The 23795-nt window shown below is 39.8% G+C and overlaps 1 protein-coding gene across 5 annotated transcripts in view; it reads right to left on the reverse strand.

Annotated features, from left to right (window-relative positions):
- Positions 1 to 11522, reverse strand: part of LOC127584733 (serine-rich coiled-coil domain-containing protein 2-like) — a 532360-nt gene extending 520838 nt beyond the window's left edge. For 3 of the 5 annotated variants that reach the window (XM_052041643.1, XM_052041646.1, XM_052041645.1), the window contains exon 1: positions 11362 to 11496. The gene's annotated coding sequence lies outside the window, so the exon portion shown is untranslated. Of the gene's footprint in view, positions 1 to 11361 lie in introns of all 5 variants that reach the window. The other 2 variants (XM_052041642.1, XM_052041644.1) reach the window with 2 other exon arrangements.
- Positions 11523 to 23795: the final 12273 nt, after the last annotated feature.

The following is a 23795-nucleotide window of genomic DNA, read 5'->3' on the forward strand; positions in this document are numbered from 1 at the left end:
TATACACTTCCAACTCATCACCCCGAAGCCGCTGCCGCTCCAGAGAAAAGAGCCCAAGTTTATCCAGCCTCTCCTGATAGCATATGCCCTCTAATCCAGGCAGCATCCGAGTAAACCTCCTCTGCACCATCTCTAAAGCCTCGACATCCTTCCTATAGTGAGGTGACCAGAACTGCACGCAATACTCCGCATGTAACTGAATGAGGCCCTGCCCACACTATTGTCAGTATGTATTATGCAAAATGCAGATTCATATGGTTAGAATTAAGCTATGTATATAATTTTTTTTTTGCAAACAGGGACACATAAGCATTACATCCAGGGGTCTAGCTAATAACTACAAACACCAAGGACACACACTCTTAAACAACAATTACAACCTTACGGAGAGAATTCAAAGTTTATCAAGTCATAATTTGGTGCTTGGGTCTCCTCCCGGGACATAGTTTGTCCAAGGACACAGAACTTCATGCAGGGAGCATTCCCAGGTACTGGGGGTTTATGATAGCCCTATGATAGAGAACAGAGGAAGGAACAGGGATCTGTACCATTGTAACTTTTGTCAACCACATGTACCCGCTATCAAGTCAGAAGGCTGTGCTTTGAATCCCACACATATGTATCTACACTGATGCTTCAGTGCAGAACTGAGGGAGAACATTAACTGAGGTCGTATCCATCACCCCAGCTGCATGTAAAAGATGCCAAGCCACTAGCTCAGGAGAGTTCCGTGGCGCACCTAGTAAACTTGTTGCCTCACAACTAAAGCAACCTAAATTCAATCCTGACCTCCAGTGCTGTCCATGTGGAATTTGCACATTCTCCCTGCGAGTGCATCCATTTCCTCCAGGTACTCCAGTTGCCTCCCACATCCCAAAGATGTGCAGTTTGGCAAGTTAATTGGCCACTGTAAATTTCCCCTAGTGTGAAGGTAGAATCTGGGGGAGTTGATGGGAATGTGGGGAGAATAAAATGGGATTAGTGTAAATGAGGGCCAAAAGGCCTGCTCCTGTGCTGTATGACTATATGATTGTTTAGTCAACCGCAAGTATGATTTCACCATTTTGTTTCAAATTCGAACTCTCTTTCCAACAGCAGCCTTCGTCAGGCCATAAGAATTAAAGATAGATGTAATGGATTCATCAGAGCTCTTTTCAGATTATTGCAATGGATGTATTTGAACACACTAAGGGATTCAAATATCTAAAATAATTATGTACACAGCCAGGACGCTTAAAAGATAGCTAGTTCCAGCTTCCTTTACATTGTTATTATGAGAGCACTGCCAGGTCATATCGTTAAAGCAGAAATGTACTTTGAAGTTCCTGATTACTACTATGCATTCAGATAGTTTTAAAAGATTTAAAGTTTTTAACAGTTTAAGCAAAGTCTGAGGGCATAGCTGAGTATAAGATTGTATTTTAGCCAGGGAAAGTTTTGGACATCCCACATGATACTCTTTTTAAGCAATCAGGCCCTTTCATCATGAAACACTTCATCATAGACAATACTCTTAGCATTTTCTAGAAGTTACCACTGGTATAATTGCAAAAGATAGGGTAATTTTTTTAATGCTCAAATTAGTGTTGAACCTGGTTGACTCATCACAAAATCTGAGCCAATAATTACACATCAAAATAATTCTGTGGTTATGAAGTACATTCCTAAGCCTGCAAAAGACATTTAGCAAGTCTCATCGTGAGCTATACTCTAACCTCTGGGTAGCATTGCAAAGTGTAACGCAAGTTAGCATGTCCGAAGAAGGCACTCCAAAATTTTCAAGATCTCCAAAACCAGGGTATTAACCTTCAGATAGAGATCAGTATCAACATTCTGAATTTTACATATCTCTGCTACTCACCTTGATATACCCAACAGTTCTGGCTCTGCAATAGTCAGAGATTCCAATTCCAATAGCTATACTCAACATCAAAACCAGATTAAAATGCACACTGCTAACATTTGATATCTGCAGTCAAAACACTTGTTTTTCATCACTCATTCTTGAGTAAGACCACGACATCTAATGTAAGGTGTTGCAATGTGCTTGGAGATGGCTGATTAGACCAATCTGGGCTCCAAAATTCCTTTTAGACAAGTGACAGAGGTGTAGGAATGCTTGGCATCAGTGGTTCTTGATTTTTGAAATTCTCTTTTCTTCTTTGTTCCTTCCACTTCAGTTTCCTCATATGAGCTTGCACTGCTTTTAATGAGGTTACGTCAAACAGCAGGCAATGGTTGGAGCACCATTTCTGGTCCCTTCCTCATTCCATGGTGTTTTGACACTCTCCCAACACCACAAGACCTAATGCTATGACTTGCTCATGACTTGGATTAAAGGGAAGTTGTGCAGATTCAACCTTACTCTCTCGTCTGGACATATCTGGTTCCAGTGGCAAGGTAAAGTCAAGATGGCTCAATACAAGTCTATATGCAGGAGATGCTGGAATGATTGTGGGATACTCTCAGGCCACCTACAGGGATCCACTCCTGATTTTCTGCCTAGGTTTTCTCCTGTAATCTCATTCTTCACCAAGATAACCCACAGGGCAGTGGGGACATTCTGTCAGGGTTTACTCCCACAGTCCCATCCTCTATTCAGGTATCCACAAGGCAGTGGGACTATTTGCACATAGCTGGGGATACCAACTGTCTAAGGTACTTAGACAATTCTATTGGGTAGGGAGTTCCAGATTTGGACCCAATGATAATGAAGGATCAGCAATATAATTCCAAGTCAGGATGATGTGCAACTTGGAGGCATTTCCATCCACCTATTGACCTTTTCTTTCTTGATGGAAAGATCGCAGTTTGGGAGGTCCTGTCAAAGTAACCTTAGCAAGCTGCTGCAGCTCCACAGGGCTAGCCTCATCGGTCATTTGCACGACACTGGCTATCCCCAGTCAACCCATTACTGTCTCAGGAAACAACACCAGCTAATGATTTACATGCCAAATCATAGACCATGAAATGTAAAAACAGTGAATATTCTGTTCAAACTACAATAAATGTGATCTAAGAAAATGTGAGTCATAATTGTCCAGTAACATTCTTAACAAAGGAAACTTAAAGTTGTTCTTCAGAATGGTAAGCAATAAACCATAATGTTCAAGTCTATTGTGCAACCTCTATGAATTGTGTCAGCAGCTTTTTAAAAGTAGCATGAAAATGCTTTATGTTTATACCAACTTTCATTAATATCACTATTAAGGCAGGAGTTACATCTGAATGTTTGTTATGGCCATTGGCCCTGCTGGAGTTTTAACTTGCAACTGTGGGTGAAGCCAATGCCCCATCTTCCAGAAGGGGAGACCTTGGCAGAGGTTAGGAACAGGTTACAATAAGTAAATGCCAGTGGGGATTCCGACTTAAATCTGTATTTGTTGTAATATGTTAGAATAATCTTGACAATAGTATTAATTAGAATTTCCTATTATTCTGCAGTTTCCGGAAGAAAATGAAACTGATCACACTTACATAATATATTTCAATCAATACTCAAATGGATTAAATGAGTCCTTCACTACTTGAAATGGTATTCTAAGTATCCTTAATATGTTGAATTTTAAAAGCTTCATGATTCACCCTCTGAAAGAAGAATGGAAAATATCTCAGCATCCCCCGCATACAGTAGATTGGAAGCAAAAATTTTCACCAGTGAAAAAACATTCAGGTAAGGCAGGCTGCCTAGCCATTCTTTGGACTAGTACAGAGCATTCAAAATTTCACAGTCTCAACTGCAAGCAAATTATTTGGATCATCCCTTGGCTGTATTTACTCCTTCATGGATCAAGCTGAAACTACAGCTGCAAAAACCACACTGATGCACAAGGGGTCCGAAGTGATTAACCCAGCTGTATAGCAAGGTCGATATTTCCTAACAAATTTTGAAGTGGAACAACCTATCAATTGCTACAAGGCACAACGGGAGGAGCTAGTGGGAAACTCAAAACTATATTCAAATATTTCTATAAATAGGAACAGTAACTTAATCTAGAACCTCTTAACTTAAAACGACTTTTGTTCGTAACCCAAAACACCAAAGTAAGAAATTAATTTAGCAGATGCTTTATTAATAGAATTTTAAAAAGTCTTTGCTCCTGGAATCTGTGTAAGTTGAGGTTGAGGGATATCTGAATTGAGGTGAACATGCAGGTGGAGGCAGTTCCATCCACCTAATCCCCTTGGGTTTCTTGATAGTAAAGATCACAGTTTAGGAGGTCCTGTCAAAATAACCTTGGCAAGGGGCTGCAACTACACAGGGCAGGCCACATCAGTCACATGCACGACACTAGATTCCCAATATAGAACACTCTATTCCAAGGTTTGCCCAAAGAGAAAAAGATTCAAGGATGTGCTCAAGGCTTCCTTGAAGAAAGGCCACAGCCTACTGACATCTGGGAATCTATGAGCTACAACTGCTCAAAGTGGATAAGCATTCAGAATGGTATTGAGAACCTTAAAGCCATGAAATGGAGCACCCAGAGACCCTGTGTAAGTGGTGGAAGAAGCAGACAACCTCCTAAACTACCCACCCAGTTGGCTGTTAGCCACCACCTGCCCCATCTGTGTAAGAGCCTGTGATCCATACATTGGTCTTATTAACCACCTGAAATTCCACAAAACTGGAGGGGAAGTTTAGTCATCCTTGATCCTGTGGGACTGCCAAGAAGGCAACCAGGGTGGACTTGAAATAACGATACAAAACTAGCTGATACTTGCAAAACTAACTGAACACTGCATGATTAATAGTCTCGTTGACCCTCAACTTCTTTGTTGCCCCTGGTGCTGCATATTAATCGTTTCATTCAATATGATGCCATAAAGCCAGCATTCCAGTAAATAAAGAAAAGCAAGCACCCCCACATCAACTTTTGCCTCCACATCACTTAACACCACTTGGTCAGGCAAAGTCTTTTGGACCACTATGTATGATAGGCAATCCTGAAGCTTGGAAAACTAAATGAAGATCACAAAGCATATTAAAATAAAACTGACATAGAAGACCCTTGCTTTAATCAAACTTCTGGGCGATCTTAAACCATATCTTAAAGAAGCATGACAGATGCAGAAATTTACTGTACAATGGAAAATTTTTAAATTCTCCATAGAACGACTATGGTTATGCACAACAATGACAAAAGATTTAAAGACGATGTTTGGTAAATAAATTGTAACTCCTTTTTGTTCATTTATCTGCCTTAACTATTCCTTAACTATTAACTACCTTAACTATTATGTTAAATTGTGTTAATTGCTCTATCTGCATCACCTACAAGATAACGGTAGTATTGATATAGGTACAAGAATCTAGGTTTTCCAATAGTCAATCATGTGGCCAATGAGTGTAAACCCGCCCCCCCCCCCCGAGCCTTCACAAACTCACAAACAGTGATGCCCAAATAAGAACTGTGCAACATACTGAACAGGTTTTTTTTAAAGTTATTGTGAACTGATTTTTAAAAACATGAATAACCAACATGAATTTATAACAAATTATACCACCACAACTTTTGGCCCTGCTACTCTTCAAGTATGCAGACCAGACATATCCCTCAGTGCAAGAACATTATAAATAATTAATCCTGAGGGATCACGCAGACAAAACAATCTGGGGAATTAGGTAACAGCTTTCTACTAAAAAAAAGTCTCACTATAGAAATATATCATCTGAACCCATTAATTAGATTAGCTTTATCATTGTCTTAGACAAAGTTTGGTGCCTTACTACAGCCCTCATTGTCAAATTGTGCCAAGGATTCATTTACGTACATCTCAATAGGCCAGTGGGACATTAGTTTGGCGAATTCCACTGAAACAACACCAATTTTAGTGACCAAATTCTGGAGTAAAGCTTGAAATACAATCTTTTCAATGGAGTCAACAATGTTACAACACAGCCAAGGTGATGCTGAGATTTGAAATCACATATCCTATTTAGAATTATAAATTTACAATATGGTCCTTCACAATCCAGAAAGAAGAAGTGGCCCATTTCCATTTTGTAATGTTCTATAATTCCCTTACAAGCATAATCCTGTACATAAAAAAGCAACTGGAGATCTGAAATAACAACAGAAAATGTATGAAATAGCAGGTAAGACAGACTCTGCAGAGACAAAGTTCTCTCCTCATTGATGCTGCCTGACCTGCTGAGTTTTTCCAACGTATGCTTAGTACCTGGAGTGGTTCATAATCAATATTGATTTACATTATTTACGCCAGCATAGTTCTATCATCTAAATTGGTCCTAAATCTCAAGGAATTTGTGAGTGGAATTTGTATTAATTTTATTCAATGATTTTTTAAATTTAAAAGTATACAGATACTTTAGTTCCTAGACTTGGCAAAGCACAGTTGCCTTTTTTGTGATATCTTCACTAAAAACCACATTACAGAACCAAAATAAGCAGACACACTTTATCAGGATATTTACCAGTCATCACTATCGTTTACCCTGATTATTTAGGTTAATGTCACAACATTTAGAAAATACGTTTCAGGAACAGCTTCTTCCCCTCCACCAGATTTCTGAATGGTCTATGAACCCATGAACGCTACCTCGTTATTCTTCTTTTGCACTATTTATTTTTATATCTTAGTCATTTTTATGTCTTTATGTCTTGCATTGTACTGCTGCCACAAAACAACAAATTTCACAACATATGTCAGTGATAACAAAGCTGATTCTGAAAGAGCAGTTACCACCTTTTGGAAATAATTCATTGGCTGAGCACTTCTGGATATTGCAGAAAATTGGCAAGAGCAAAGGCTACAAAGTATAAACAGAAGCAGGCAATCCAGTGCAACTGCTCCACATAAACCATCTCCCATCCCTCTTCACCAAAGTTGTCAATGCATCCTTATGTTTATCCAGTTTCTCCTTAAATATTTCTCAATGGTCCTGTGACAGCAAGCTCCTCATTTCCTCTCTGGCTCAAGCTGTCTCACCTAAATTCCACAATTAAATGTGATTTTTATATTTATGACTCCAGGTTCTGATCTCACCCACATGAAGTATTATCTTTTCATCCACAGTGCCAAACATACACAAAATTTTGGTTCTGATTTAATATGTATAAATCTACTTTGCAATCTCTCTAGTGCCAGTTCTATAATGTATTTAATGATAAGACCTGAACTGTTCACAATACTTCAAGTGCAATATAACCTTCAACACATTAGAGGATAGGAATAGAAATGACCCTATGACCCCTCGAGCCTGCTCCATTATTCATTAAAATCTGATCTGATCTTCACCTCAACTCACCTTTCCTGCTTGTTCCCCACAAAGATTGACTAAAATCTGTTCCTTGAATATATTTAATGACTTCACCTTTCTCTATGGTACAGAATTCCAAATATTCACAATCTTCAAAAGAACTCCTCCACGTTAAATGGGTGACCTCTTCTAAAATATTGCCCCCAACCATTGGAATCACCGAAATGGAGAAACATCCTATTGGCATCAACCAGGTCAAGTCCTCTCGGAATATTGTGTGTTTCAATAAGATCAGCACTCATTCTTCTGTACTCTAGTAAGCTTGGGCCTGATCTTCTCAATTGCTTCCAATAAGAAATCCTTCATCTCAGGAATCAACCTAGTGAACAACCTGTGAATTATCTCCAATGCTAGTACACACCTCGTTAAATATGACCAAAATTGTACCGTAGATAGCACTCCAGACGTGGTCTTGCCAGCAATGCACCATTAATTCCCTAGTTTTGTATACCTCTTTGAAATTTAAGATTAAGATTAAGATTTCTTTATTAGTCACACGTACATCGAAACACACAGTGAAATACATCTTTTTGTGTAGTGTTCTGGGGGCAGCCCACAAGTGCCGCCACGCTTCCGGTGCCAACATAGCATGCCCACAACGTCTTAACCCGTACGTCCTTGGAATGGGGGAGGAAACCGGAGTACCCAGAGGAAACCCACGCAGACACAGGAAGAACATAAAACTCCTTACAGACAGTGGCCAGATTTGAACCCAGGTCACTGGCGCTGTAAAGCGTTACGCTAACCGCTACACTACCGTGCCTTCTGTTTTTCAATTCTACCTCATCTCTACAGAAATAGAAATGCTTTGCTTTAGATTGTGGCACTAATTGCTTCAGAAAAGAGTGACACATTTAAATTCAAGAACTGGTATTAAAGCTCATTGAAAATCCAACCCAAAGCATTAGAACTTGGGTGTATATAATCGTATTCATAATAAATGAACGAAAGCAAGCAAGCTACTCCTGAAGGTCATTTGTGATCAAGAAGATAGCTACAACACAATTGATTTACACTACTCAGCAGAATGCTCACATAGAACTCCTGAAATCTACCATCTGCCTGGGAAGGACTCAGACTACACATTTGTCTGACCAATTAATGACTGCCCTCTGGAAGATGAGGTGGCAAGTGGGTCAAGGTAATTCCAAAATGTCTCAGTCAGCAAGGGATATTGAGGAAAAAGTTAGCACACATTGGCAATTCATGCTCTTAATAAATAATCTCTTGCACTCAGATATACAGCTTCAGGTTCTGAATCTTCATCTACTGTTCATCAAAGTTTCAACAAAAGCTCTTCCACCATCACTTTTCTGAAGATGCAATTCTCTGCCCCCTCTCCTTATTTCCTAACCACAAGAATCAATTTCTACTACTGCTGCAAATGGAGCCTTCCTATAATAACTTCCTGTCTGACTCAGTACATTGTTGTCTAATTCTCTCAACTGGACTCAGTTTAACGCATGAAAAGCTTGATAATGTAATACCTCCGACCCATCCCTGCCTTGGCATGGGGTTCTGTCATGTCTAAGGCAAGAAACTGTAAATAACATCATTTCAACAACATCCACTTGCATTATAGTCAGAGATTATCCTTACCTGAAAGCCATAACAGCAGACAACAAATTACACATTTGTCACTAAATTAACATTCAATTCCTCACCCTCAGAACCATAATCCAATATGTAGTGCTTATCACATACCAAACCCAAAGATTGTCTTCACTATAAGAATTCCTACCTTAGTTCAATAAAGCTTACATCAGTTGCAACAATGCCGCAGAGAGAGAGAGAGAGAGAGAGAGAAAATGCTGACTAATTCTGTCATTTATTAAGTTTGCAATCAGACAGGAAGTGTCTTAGCCCTAGAAAGTAGTGACACATTAAGCCAAAAAACATGAATGATACTGAGTCACTATCATCTCACTCCCTTCCCTAGGCATCAATTTACCTCTCGCATGGTCTGTCATTAGTTAAAATGGGGAGGGGGGGTAGAAAGAAGGGGTGCAAAGACAGAGCTGAAGACCAGCATTTTCCAGGGGAGAGGGGGAATGAGGGTGGAGTTGAGGTGAGGCAGACCCAGGAGGGAGGAGGAAAGTAGGTGGCAGGAAGGGAGCCAGAAGTTAGGTAGAATGGGGTGAAGACCTGTGGGAGCGATGTAGTGGAAGAGAGAGGTTAGCAGTAGAGAGAGCTTGTATATGAGGGTGAAAACCTATCAGAAAGGAGTGGGGGGTGGTCTGATGGCAGGGCAAAGGCAGAGGAGGGAGGATGACGTAGGGAGATGAAGGATGTGCAGGGGTGGGTGGGAGCAGGGGGACGTGCTGTGGGGGACTGGAGACCATAAGACATAGGAGGAGAATTAGGCCATTTGGCCCATCGAGTCAGCTCTACCATTTGATCATGGCTGATTTATTTTTCCCTCTCAACCCCATTCTCCTGCCTTCTCCCCGTAACCTTTGATGCCCTTACTAATCAAGAACCTATCAACCTCCACTTTAAATATACCCAATGACTTGGCCTCCAAAGCCATCTGTGGCAACAATTGCACAGATTCACCACCCTTTGGCTAATGAAATTCCTCCTCATCTCAGTTCTAAAGGGACATCCTTCTATTCTGAGGCTGTGCCCTCTAGTCCTAGACTCTCCCACGACTGGAAACATCCTCTCCACGTCCACTCTATCCAGGCCTTTCAATATTCAGTAGATTTCAATAAGATACCCCCTCATCCTTCTAAACTCCAGTGAGTACAGGCTGAGAGCCACCAAACACTCCTCATACGTTAACCCTTTCATCCCTGGGATCATCCTCATAAATGGGGGGGGGGGGGTTGCGGGATGGAGGAGAACCAGAGATCAGGGGACTGAAGAGCAGGGGAAAGTGCAGGGAGGAGACCGGGGAGCAGGGGGACACACAGGGGAGGGGATCTGGGGAGTGGGGAGGGGATCTGGGGAGCGGGGAGGGGATCTGGGGAGCGGGGAGATGCACGGGGGACACAGACCAGGGAGCAAGGGGATTCGCGGGAGCTAGGCAGCATGTTTGGGGGACATGGGAGCTGGGGGGGGGGGGGAATGTCGGGAAAGAGGGCAGGAGACTGGGGGATATAGCATCCTATAAAGGGCAAAGTGAGGGACAAGGTGAGGCCACACGTACAGAGGAGGCTCACTGGGTTGATTCCGGGGATGAGGCTATGAGGAGAGATCGAATCATCTGGGACTATACTTGCCAGAATTCAGAAGAATGAGAGGGGATCTTACAGAAACATATCAAATTATGAAAGGGATAGATAAGATAGCAGCAGGAAGGTGGTTTCCACTGGTAGGTGAGTATAGAATTAGGGGACATAGCCTCAAGATTTCAGGAAGTACATTTAGGCCGAAGACGAGAACGAACTGTTTTTTTCCCCCAGAGAGTAGTGAATCTGTGGAATTCTCTGCCCAGGGAAGCAATAGGCGCTACCTCATTAAATATTTCAGATACAGTGAGATAGATTTTTGCATAGTAGTGGAATTAAGGGTTATGGGGAAAAAAGCAGGCAGATGGAGCTGAGTCCACGGCCAAATCAGCCATGATCTTAATTGAATGGCGGAGCAGGCTCGACAGGCCAGTTGGTCTACTCCTGCTCCTATTTCTTATGACAAGGAATGGGGTTGTTGTTGTGTTGTAGTGTTTCAGTTTGGAGGGATGGGGGGGGGGGGGTGTCACCGGGCTGACTGCTGGGGGGGGGGGGGGGGTTACCGGGCTGAGAGCTGGAAGGGGGAGCATGGGGCTGGGGCTGGGGCTGGGGCTGGAGGGGGGGGGGCACGGGGCACGGGGCTGAGGGTGGGGTTGGGTGGTGGGGGCTGAGGACCGGGCTGGGGCGGGGGGTTGGGGGGGGGGGGGGGTTGAGGACCGGGCTGAGGGTGAGGGTGGCACCGGGCTGAAGCTGAAGGTTGGGTGAGAACCGGGCTGACGGGGGTGGGGAAACCGGGCAGAGGTTTGACGGGACCGGGAATCGCGCTGAGGAGATAACTCCGGAGGCTCGGGACGGTGAAGAAGGGTAATCGGCCGCGATTGCCCCCCACCCCCAGGCCTGCGGTACCTGTGATGCGGGGGTACACGGGCAGCCTCTCCATTCCGGGCTGCGGTGACCCAGGCTGTCCCGTCCTCTCCCTCCCGCCCTGGTCCCGGGCCTCGCGCCGCTGCCGTTGCTCCGCCGCTCGCGCTCCGCACACAGCTGGCGCTGACGTCAGCCGCCAACACTGCGCATGTGCCAGGACGCCAGGCAGGAGCAGCTTCAGAAGCAGGTGTAAGCGGGAAGAGGAGTGGGTGAGGGCGGCCGTGAATGTCGTCAAGGTTGAGGATAAATAAAGGTGTAATTTTGAGCAGGAAAAGGTGAGGGTAGGATTGACTGTGAGCAGTAAAAACAGATAATGGAATGAGTACATCATTGTGAGCAAATTATGGTTTTGTTTTGTATAATAGTTTTTAAATAATTTTACAAATGATTTGTTGTTTGAATAAGGCAGTAAATCTTTTCTAAATTGAAATTTCACTTTTAAAATTATTGTTTCAATAACAACAGCATCACTTTGAAACACACAATTATAGTTTCCTGCTTGTCTGTTTCAAAGTGATGCTGTTATTGAAACACAATATCGATGTCAATGTTTGATAACAAACTGTTTTGAGATGCGTCATTAAGTTAAACTACTATGTAACTATTCGTTGTTTTGATATTACATCACGTTGCTGCGTGCACATTAGTTGCTGACTTTTCTGTCACAATAATTATTAGTCTTCAAAAAATTATTAGAAATGTTATGGATGTTCTGAGGTTGAGTGGTTCTGTATTCCTTTCTCATTTATTTATAGTAGTATATCATTTGTAACCAGTTCCCCCCCCCACATTGATTTTGGTGTTTTCTTTGTTTTTTTAAAGCAATGTCATCATTATTGCTGGATTAAATATAGAAATTCAAAGTCATTGGACGTAATTGTATTTTTACAGCAAATATCATGTTGTATCAATCCGGAGAGAAGTATTTTCAACGGAAGAGGATGAAGATGCCCAATCTGGTATGAAAGAACAAACAATGTTATTCTAATCCTAAAAGGATGAAATGCTGAGAAATAGGTCAATAATGAATTATAATTTGAGTAAGAAATATTGAAATTCTTATTTATTGAGATATCACTTTGCACTAAAGTGGATGGTTTTTTTGTTCTTTTTTTCTTTCTTGTAAAAATTGTGTTTAATTCATGTTTTTCTAGTGAATGTTGCTATATGATGCTATGTGCCTGTGATTCTGCTGCAAGTAAGTTTTTCATTGCACCTGTGCTTACATGTACTTGTGCAAATGACAATAAACTCAATGTTGATGAGAAAGTGGAAACAATAGCACAGTGGTTATACGGATAACTGAATGGACTAATAATCCAGCGGACTAGAATTTAAAGATTGTGAAATAAGAATTCAAATCCCGCTATCACAGGTTTTTTTCCCCAGAAAGAATCACCATGATATAATAACCCTGATGGAAATCTAGTGGACTACTCCTGCTCCTTTTTTCTCGTGTTCTTGGCAGCAACTGTTATCCTTACCCAGCCTGGCTTCTTAATAATGCTAGGTGTCTCTGAAATAACCAGCAAGCCACTTAGTTGTGCAACAAATAACAACAATAAAACCAAAAATCCTTGTCAGAGTAACCACCATGTTCATGTGGTGAAGGTGAAGGTAAAGAGGGCAGTTCACTGCTCCCTTCTCAAGGGCAATTATGCAGGGACAATACATGCTGGCCTTGCTAATGATACCTGCAACTTGTGGAAGTATATTTATGAAACATTAGCCCTCTTGATTTGACACAAGGAGGGAAAAAGCAAAAAAGAAACTAAGTAATTTTCTCCATTAACATTAGGGTTTGGAAAAATGAGTGTTCATAGAGAAATAACTTTTTATTTTATGAATAAAATTGGCAATAGTTCATCAAAATATGGGTTGTAGTTTGACCTAGAGAGTTGTTTGTGATGATACAATATTGTTTTTTCTAGAACAAAAATGGTTTTTACTATTTTGTAAAGTTCTGAAACATGGTGGAAAATAATTTGTGTTTAGAAAGAAGAGTTTGTATTCTCAAATTTCTGCTCCATCAACAAATAACTTAAGGATGAATCATAGACTATACTCCCACCTTTTTAAGCAAAGTTGCATTATCAGCTGAGAATTAATAACTAGTCCAGGCCCATGCCATCTGAAAAAGAGCTATCCATGCTAATCCCAAATGATATAGTAACTTTAGCACAAAGAAATGTTCCAACCCATTATGCCACTGGGTGAAAATAACAATAGCTGGGAAGGGAAAGATTAGCACAAATAACCAGAAGCTTTATGCTGGGAAGACTTTGATCGAGAGAGAGAGAGGCTAAACCCAAGTTGTTAAGTGGAGACTACCTGAACAAATCTTTCTGCTGTCTTTTACTGATCCTATTCCCACTCTGAATTCTACTACCTTTCAGTCATGGCCTCTCTTATAACTCTGTTAAAGGAGAGTTAAACAACTTAACACATAAAATAATTTCAAATAGGATTTTAAAAGAAAAAAGACACACCCACCAGTCCTCTGTTGTTTCTATCAATAATTTACTAACAACATTACGTATAAAACTAATAAAATTATTTCTTTCACTGACGGCCAGACTCTTCTTAAGGAGGCTTCCACAACTAATGGCCCAGATATTGCAGAAACAAGAACAATGTGTTTAACAGATTATTAATTACATTAACACATTATTAACGCACAAATAATTCTGAAACATTGTGCGAAAGACATACCCCATTAATTGTGAATTGCTATAAATTATTAATTGATTTAAGCATCTCTGCTGTTAGTCTTGCAAAATTGGCAGCTCACTTTTAACCGCCTTGTAAGTTTCATGAAGATTCAAATTAATTACCTATCAAAAACAAAAATAAATAAATCTGCTGGAAATCTGAAATACAGAAAATGCTGGAAAAACTCAGCAGATCAGATTGAATTTGTGGAAGGTGAAACAGAGTTAGCGATTCATTTTGGAGACCATCAGAAATTTGTAACTATCCATCAAATTCGTGTTCAGTAATATCTTGGATAAGTGAACAATTAAAGGTTATGAATTGTCATTGGGGATCTTAAAAATGCTGTTTTTCTTTCTCTACCCTCTAATCTCATTATACAACAAATGTTTTGCTCACTCTATTTTGCTTTCAGTAGCTAATTTGATATTGAACTCACCCACTATAAATTACATTTCTTTCTCAGTCACTGCACTCCTTATTTCTCAATTCAATTTAGAAAATAAAAGGTGACACCCTGTTTGCTAAGCATTTTTGTCATCTTGTCCACCAGGATTCCCAATGTCATGTTGTCCTCATTGTGTCATTCAAGCCATAAGAGGCTATAGGATAGAAATGGGCCATTTGTCCCATCATGACCATGTAACTGAAAAAGAGCTGTCCATCCTAATCCCAGCTCTTGTTCTATAGCCAGTAGGTTATAAAATATTTATGTTTTAACTATGGTAAGGTTTTCTGCCTCTAATATCCTTTCAAGTAGTGAATTCCAGACCCTTTTCACCTTTGGGTGGAAAAACATCCTATTTTTTAATTTTTTTATAATTTTTTTTTATTATGAATTGCCTTAATTACAATGATCTACCGGCAGTTATCAACTTGCACTTCCAGCAAGTTATTGGGCGTAAAGCCATAAAACGTAGGCATGCACAAACAAGCTTCATGAAGCCTCACTGAAGCTCAATCTGTAGGTAAATTATTTTGGATCCTTTGAACTCCAGAACTCTGCTTTAAGTTTCTGCTAAGGGACGAGTGCTGCCACCTGTCATGCCCTAATGAAACTACAGTACCCCCCAGATGTAGTAGAAGATGATGCATGTTTATTAATTCATTCACAAGCTTGTAAGGCCAGCATTTATATGCCATGAACTGAGTGAATTGCAAGGCCATCCCAGAAGGCAACCAAGAGTCAACCACATTGTTGTAGGTTTGGAATCAAGTTTTAATGAACTGTAGGACAAAAGATTTCCATTCCTGAGAACATTATTGAGCCAGGGAGGTTCGTAGTCACCACTGCAGATGTTATTTAATTAAGTGGATTCAAATTCAATTGAACTCATGGCTCTAGTTTATTAGTCCAGAGCTCTGGTTTGCTAATCCAGATATGTACCCACTATACCTCTACTTGTACCTCTGAGCTCAGGAGGTGATAGGAGGCAGTTGATGACTATAGAAGGAGCCACAGTTTGTGTTGTTTCTGTTTAAATCTGCAAGGGAACTGTTTCTCTTATTTATGGAATGTGAACATCACAGGCAAACCCAATACTTATTGCCCATCCCTAATTGCTTTTGGAAAAAGTGCTGATGAGCTGTCAGCTTAACCAGTACTCTCGAGTGCTATTGGGTAAGGAGTTCCACAAATTCACACCCAGCAATGATGAAAGCACAGCAAAACCTTTCAAAGTTAGGATAAAGTGTGACTTTGAAGGGAATCTGAAGGTGTTGCATTCCATGCACTTCTTGTCCTTGTCCTTCTTGATAATAGTGGAGACAGACTTGAAGGGTACTATGTCACCTTGGGAGTAACTACAGTGGATTTTATAGGTGGTACCTTCTGCAGGCACGATGTATTTATGGTGAAGGAAGCGGATGTTCAGTGTGGTTAATAGGGTGCCAACCAAGTGTCCTGCTTTGCCTTGGATGGTGTTGACCTTCCTGAAAATTGTTGGAGCTCCTGATATGTGATTTAGGAGTGGAAAGGATTTGGGATGTCAGACCAAGCCTCTGGTTCTTTCAGTCACAATATTTACATGGAGGTCCAAATTTTGGTCAATGATGACACCCAGGATGTCAATGGTGGGAGCCTTGGTGAAGATAATATCATTAATTATCAGGGTAGGTGTTGGACTCTGTCTTGTTGGAGATTATCATTGCCTGGCATTTGCCTGGTGAGAGAGTTACTTGCCAATGCCTAATGTTGGCAAGATCTTACTGTTATAGACTGCTTTACTTTGAGAGGTGTTACATATGGAATAGATTATTGTGCCATCGTCGGCAAACATCTCCACCCCTCACCTACTTTCCATAAGGTAAGTAGGTATTAATGAAGTAATTGAAGATGTTTAGGCCTATTATACAGCCCTGAGGAAACCTCTGGAGAAAAGATGATTGATTTCCAAAAAACACAACATCTTCCTTTGTGTAGTGTTTGACTCCAGCAGTGGAAAAATTACCCTTGATTCTTTTTCAATTAATAGGGTTGTGGGACTGAGTTATTTCTATGTCTCTCAATGAATAACAAGCATGGGAGAATGAGAAACTAAACAAGATAATCACTGTGTGACTTTTCATTGTTATATGCCTCTGCCTAAATATAATGAGGAAATCCTTATAAGTGCAGAAGTCATAATTGTGTATAAAAATCTGACTTTAACATGTCTAAGATAAAGCTAAAGAATTATATCATTGCAAAGCTTTCAGGAAGGTGAATGCAGTATGAATCATTAACAATCAACAAAGCAAACAGCACTAATCACGTTCTTCTGCCACACAAGCTTGATCCTTAAATGACTGATGGGAAAGTGGATGTTATTGACTCATCATTCAGATCAAAAGAGATTTAACATCCATTTAGACTAATAGGAATAGCAAATGGATGGAACAATTGTTATAATGCCTCAACCCTACAGAATAAGTAATGCAGGGAAAATTGCCAAGGATCCATCAGTAAAGTAAAATACAAAAATAAAACGCTCCCAATGCTGGGAAACTGAAATAGTATTTCCAGCATTTTCTAATTTCTAGCTGGGTGCCTGGCAGTATATATGGAGAGAGAAACAGAATCAATGTCACAAGTCCATCATCTTCCATTGGGTTGGAACGAGACTGACGGGTGAGTTTGGATACTGCCTGACTTGCATATTTCTAGCTTTTCTGTCAATAAAGTGAAATGTCCAAACACATGAAGTTGCAGCTTCTCTCTTGTGGTGATGCAGCAGATCTGTAAAGCAGTGCTAAGCAAATATTGGCTAGACTTTACTTTTCCTGCATCCTTCAGTTTCAGCAGAATCGTTACTTTCTCAGACTGTGAGCTGATTACCTAGCAGCCAGGGTAACAATGCATCCGAGACCTGGGTCAGCAAAAGCACGGAGAGTCTATCTCCTTAACCAATGAGAAATAAACAGAGGGACATCATAGAAAAAAGTAGGTTGAATTAGTGTCAACTTGAGGATAGCAGAAAAAAAAGAAACATTAGACTAAGAGAAAAAAAGAAATAAGTTAAAGATTTGACATTTTTAAATGTAAGTATGCTGGCTCTTTGCAGGAATGGGACTCCATGGTTTAAATAATTTCCATGCCGGAGTTGATTTTCATTCCTTAACATAAGAAGTAACAATCAAAGCAGACAATACACCTTCTTAATCCTGTTCTGCTATTCAGTACAAAGTACTCTGATTTTTGGCCTTTGCTCCACATTTCCTTTTTAATCCCAATAACTCCATTCATCCAAAACAATCTATCTAACTCAGCTTTGAATATATTTAATAACTCAGACTCCACAGTTCTCTGTGACAGAGAACTACAATAATTGCAATCTCCAGAGAGAGAAAAATCCTTCTCAATCAATCTGAAGAGGTCAGCACACCATTTGAGGACTGTATATCCCCTGTTTCTAGACTCATCTACTGAGGAATCGTCTCTGTAGCATCTAAATGCTTGCCAAGCCCCCTCAAAACCTTAGATATCTCAGTTTTCTAAATCAGAGACTATTGGCCCATTATTCTCAATCCTTCCTCATAAAACAGGCCCTCTCATTTGAGGAATTTTAATCTGACTCCATAAAACCAGAAAATGATAGAAACTGAGAACAACACATTCAAACTCATCCTTTCGTCCATTGCAATGGAAAGTCATTACCCTCAAACAATTACTTTGTTTCTGTCTGCACTGATGCTGCATCTAAATCGCATAAAGTCTTCCTTAAATAAGAAGACCTAAGCTATGCTCAGGACTGCAGTTGCAACAAGACCTTGTTTTCTTACTGCGTCTCTCTTGCAATAAAGGGTAACATTTGACTTCCTAATTATTTGCTGTTCCTGCGTGCTGACTTTGTGTTTCTCATATGGATCTCCAGATCACACTGAATACTGACATTTAAGAGAGAGACAAGGGAGACTGCAGATGCTGGAAATCTGGAGCAACACACAAAATCTATTGACAGTCAGGCAAAATCTATTGACAGAAATGGACAGTCGATACTTCGGGCCAAGACCCTTCCTCAGGACTGGCTCTCCTCTTTCTTTCCAGGTCTCAGCCCGAAACGTCAACTGTCCATTTCCCTTCATAGATGCTTCCCGACTTGCTGAGTTCCTCTAGCATTGTGCGTGTTGTTACTAACATTTAATATTCTCTTTCTATTTAAATAATCTTCTGTGTGTTTTTCCTGACAAAATGGATCACCTCAAACTTTCCCTGATTATTCTGCATCTGCCATCTTTTTGCCCACTTACTTCACAAATATACATTCCTTTTCTGATTTTTTTTGTGTCCTCTCATTAACAAAGATCATAATCTTAAAAGGGTGCTTGCACTTTTAATCATTAACCTTAACTCTCTGCAGCGAGTTTGATAGTCAATTAATGCAGAAACCAATAGGTTTTTAAAAATAACCATAATGTTAAAAAGTGAGATATTGTTTGTGGAAAGTGAGCAACAAACCAGTGTCAATAGGCCTGCAAGTTCTGGATCATCACAACTCACAGTGTCCCTTTCAGCAAATGATGAACCTGGTGGCTGATTGCAAATGAATCATGGCCTGCATCATGAGCGCATTACGTTTCCAGGAAGATTTGACCCATTGTGAGTCACCTTAATGGGATGAAGAGGAAGCTAATGCAAGCTTTCAAAATCTCTGTCCTTCTCAGAGATTTGTTTTGGCAACTATTTACACCTGTGTATACTGAAGCCAACAATGCAACTAAAGGTTTCCACAGTGAACACAGGAACATGTGACGAGTGGTGGAAGAGGAGAGGGTGCAGGAAATGTGCATTGAGCCCAATAGCCAATACCCACTTGAGAATAGTGAATATGGAATACAATACTTGGATTTGTTTTCCTGTGCTCTCATATCAACTTCTTGACTCTGGGTCAGTTTGCAAGTGATTGAAGGACTGAACCATTTTTTCAGGGTCCTTACCATGCAGCAAAAGAAAGTTTACCATCATAGTCATTAATTCTTTTAAACCTATCATTGAACCATTTATATTGATTGAGCATAATGTCACATTTTTGTTAAGCTTCATGAAGCATCATCTGCCCCTCTGAATTTCCAAGAGGAAAGAATGACAAGATTATTTCTGGGTAATTTTAATCAATAAAAACAGAGTTTAAAATGTAGAAAGAAGGGAATGGACTGCAAAATGCACACAGGAGTCTTGAGTTTGGTGCTAGACATACAGGGGCCAAGATATTGCTACATCTGATTATGAGGAATGAACTAAGTCAGACCAGTGAGCTAAGTGGAGGTGAGTACCTTTTGGAAAATGACCACAACATAGTGTTTAAGATCCAAGCAGAATGGTAAATATGTCAACAGCAAAACGTTTATCTAAAATAAAATCTGACTGCAAAGCTACAGAATAAGTATATTTCATGAATAAAAGGAAGCTTTTAGAATGTCATCAATAGGATCAAAACCAATTAAAAAAAGAGATTATACCAAATAGATTATTAATAATGATGTAGGAACTAAAGGAGAATGTGGGAATATAAAAGGCTGTGCAAATGAAGAATTAATTTCAAATAAAATTTATTAGCAGTGGTGAAATATATTAAGACATAGTAAATGAGGAAAATGCGCTAGGAATAGTACATATGGATAATAGAAATGAATTTTGGAAAAAGTACCAAATGAAAATAACTAAGGAGATTAGGCAGTCTGAAATTGTTGATAGGTAACAAAAAGGATAAAAAATGGTTTCTAAGTGAGAAAATAGTATATGTGTTGATTGGCAGTGACAACTGTCTTCACAGTATTCAGTTCTGGAGCACTTCAGCTCCGTCAGTGATAGGATATAAGCCTAGAAATTGGCTTAGACACATTGTTAAAACATCATTCAGGTGCCCCCAAAAAAATCAGTGAATTGAATCTACAGTTCTTTGAAAGCTACCATCATATTTCAAAGTGGTAAGTCTTGAGCTGCAGATTTCCTGACAGGAGCTATGTGAAAAACTAATAACTGTTGTGTCATTATCTTGCTGAGAAGGCTCATTTGATCTTGTGTGAGGTCTTCCCATGACAACCACAGATAAGCTATATAAAAGACTGCCACGGAAGTGAGGAAAAACACAGGGGTTGGAGGGGAGAGAAGGGATTTTCTGTGTGGTCACTCCTCACACAGTCATCTACCCTGATAAAGTCCTGTGCTGTGAGTAGCCCCACACACCTATCAGGACCGGAATGATCAGTGGAGGAGAGGTGGCAGGATTTAGCACTAAAGTGCATATAATAAAATAGTTGCAAACATTGATGGATGAAAGAAAATGATTTTGCAAAAAGAAAATTAGAGCTTTGTAGGCTAAAGCTCTTAGATGCTGTAACCAAAACATCAATGTTAGAATGGAGACTCTTTAATTCCTATCCCATTGGCCATTTCAGTGGGTCTTACCACCCTTTTTTATTAACTGTCATAAACCATTTATTCTCCCAATGCAGGATGTCCATTTCAGTTGGTAGGGTGGTAAAGGTGCAGTGTTGAGCAGGTGATGCTGCAAAGAGGTCAGATGTACTTGCATGGATTCCAACTGGTAGTGTCAAATTCAATTTTGTAAAGGTCATAATTTCACACAAAAGTGATAGCTAATCTACTTTGGATGAAATTGAAATTGGATTTCTTGCTGCTTAAAAAAACAAGTGCTAACAAGTGCTCCAGTTTATAGGCTAAAGTGTGAAAAACTGCAAATGATTCCAAAATAAGAATTGAATGCTTAGAATCCAAAGGGAAAAACATGATGTAGAGATACCACATTATTAGTCTTCATGTCCACTGGACATTTTAGGAAATCAAGTGATAGAAGATAGCACTGAGGTAGATAGTCAGCCATGATCTTGACAAATGGTGAAACAGGTTCAAAGGCTTAGATCTCTATACCTGCTCCTATTTCATATGTTCTTATGAGGTCTGGGACATAAAAATTGTTTGGAATTCAGTTCACCAAGAATAACCTGACACATTTTGTCAAAGTAACTAAGATTATGCTATGAATGGGAGTGTGCTTGAGAAGTGGAAAACAGTGAATTTTGTGGGAACAATTCTTGTGGTACTACAGGGTTGGGTTGGGTTGGGTTGGTTTTAAACTACATGGTTGGGTTGGTTTTGGGTTGGTCTTAAATTCTAGAACTGTATTAGAATTTTTTTTTATTGAGCACATAGTTAATAATGTCTATGTACCGTATCATTAAAACCTCAATTTCTATCCTCATTGAACCACCTTGTCACCTTCTGAAAAAAGTAAACACAGTCAGTCACATACAACCATCCCTCAACAAATCCATTATGACTCTTTTGATTAACCTGTGCTATTCTAAATGATGATATATGTTGTCCCTCAGAAATTCTTTTCCAGTTTTTTGCCCATCATCGATGTTATGCTGACTTTCCTAAAATTATGTGATCTACCCCCTTTTCCTTTTGTAAATAACAGTACCGTAATTACAGTCTTCAAGTTCTCCAATAACAGACCCGTTGGCAAAGAGAATGAAAAATGATGACCACGGCTTCTGCCATACATTTAACACCTTGGGATACATTTTATCCAGGCTGGTGGATCTTATCTAAATTTAAACATGCTAAACTCCTGAATACATTTGTTACTTCAAGTATTTTACACGTTTTCTCCTTTAAGTATAGTGCCTGCATTGACCTCTCTCTTGTGAAGATAAACACAAAGTATTTGCTAAGGACCATACCATGCCTTTCCCCTTCAAATGGGGTTACACTTAGGCTTCTAATAGGCCCACCTCAAGGCCACGAAAGGGGACTTTAGAAGGGATGAATAAAAGTTTTCTCGGGTATAATTTTAAGGCTGAAAGGAGTGGCAGCTGAAGACATGACTTCCAGCGACAAGGGTGATTAAAATCTGGTATGTTCAAGAGGGTAGTTTTAGAGGACTGCAGAGATCTTTAAGCATTGAAAGGCTGGAGCATGTTATAGGAGAACACCATGGAGGGACTTAAAAATATAGATGAGAATTTCAAATCTGAAGTGTTACGTAACTGAAAGTCAATCAGCAATTACAAGGATGATGGGTGAATGAGATGGTGCAAGTTAGGTTAAAGGCATGACTTTTGTGTTATCTTAGGTTAACGGAGAATATATATATGAAGGTGTATCAAAAATCATCAATAAGGACAAAAAGTGCGAATTAAATGTCTATTATTTTACTTGTTTTAAGTTAATTCCCTCATGGACCACCTTAGAGTCATGTTGCCCAGACTGCCTGAAATTAGTCGGTCTCAATGCTTACTGTGGGTGTTACATCAGCTATTTGGGATGATCATGATCATTATCAGGAGGATAATGAACAAACAGAAAGTGAATTTGCACTTTATTATAAGTGAGTATAATGCAGTCATTACCTCAATCAACTTAGAAAAACAATAATTCATATTTCCATTTCTTATATCCTCTTTTTTAAAGAAGCAACTGGAGACGGGGAGAAGGATCAAATGGAGAGATTCAGTTTGGGATTGAGGATAGAAGGGCACTTAGAGCAATCGGGGATCAGAAAGGATTCAGAAGAACCATGGTCAGAGGAAGAAGCTTAGAGGGAGAGTTCTCCTGTGTGCCTTGAGCCAACATGAATTTCTCAGCCAATATCACTATAAGCAGATTATCTGATTATTACTAATTTTTTTTGAGCTTGCTGATTACAAATTGGCTGCCATATGCCCTACATTACTGCCGTGACTACCCTTGGAAAAATTACTTCATTGGATGCAAAGCACTTCAGGTTATTCTGAAGTTGGGAAGGTTCAAAACAAGAAAATGTGATTTTTTTTCTCACATTTGTTCTTCGTGAGTTCACATCACAAGGTAACTACTAGAAGGAATTCTTACTGAAGCTGTTTGCTGCTTCTGAACAAATGGTGTTGCCTTTCCACACATTGCACATGAAGGACTTTAAGCCATTCTGTAAAAATAAAATATTTCCATGTTTAATTCTTTCAAAATTAAATTATTTAAAAAATAACTTCTATGGTTGAATAGAATCAGCTATCATTACGTATATTGCAACCTGATACCAATACTTTTAATCCTATGGTGGGTTTGAAACAGAAGATGCTACGAGTACCTAACATCAGACAGCATCCTCTCCAGTGGAGTACTTTTTTAAAATGGTGAGAAATTGGTATTGGTGTTCAGAGGGACCTGAATATCCTTCTACACAAATCACTGAAGGTTAACATGACGGACAGCAAACAAT

This window comes from Pristis pectinata, chromosome 30, assembly GCF_009764475.1.
Source record: "Pristis pectinata isolate sPriPec2 chromosome 30, sPriPec2.1.pri, whole genome shotgun sequence".
Lineage (NCBI taxonomy): Eukaryota > Metazoa > Chordata > Chondrichthyes > Rhinopristiformes > Pristidae > Pristis > Pristis pectinata.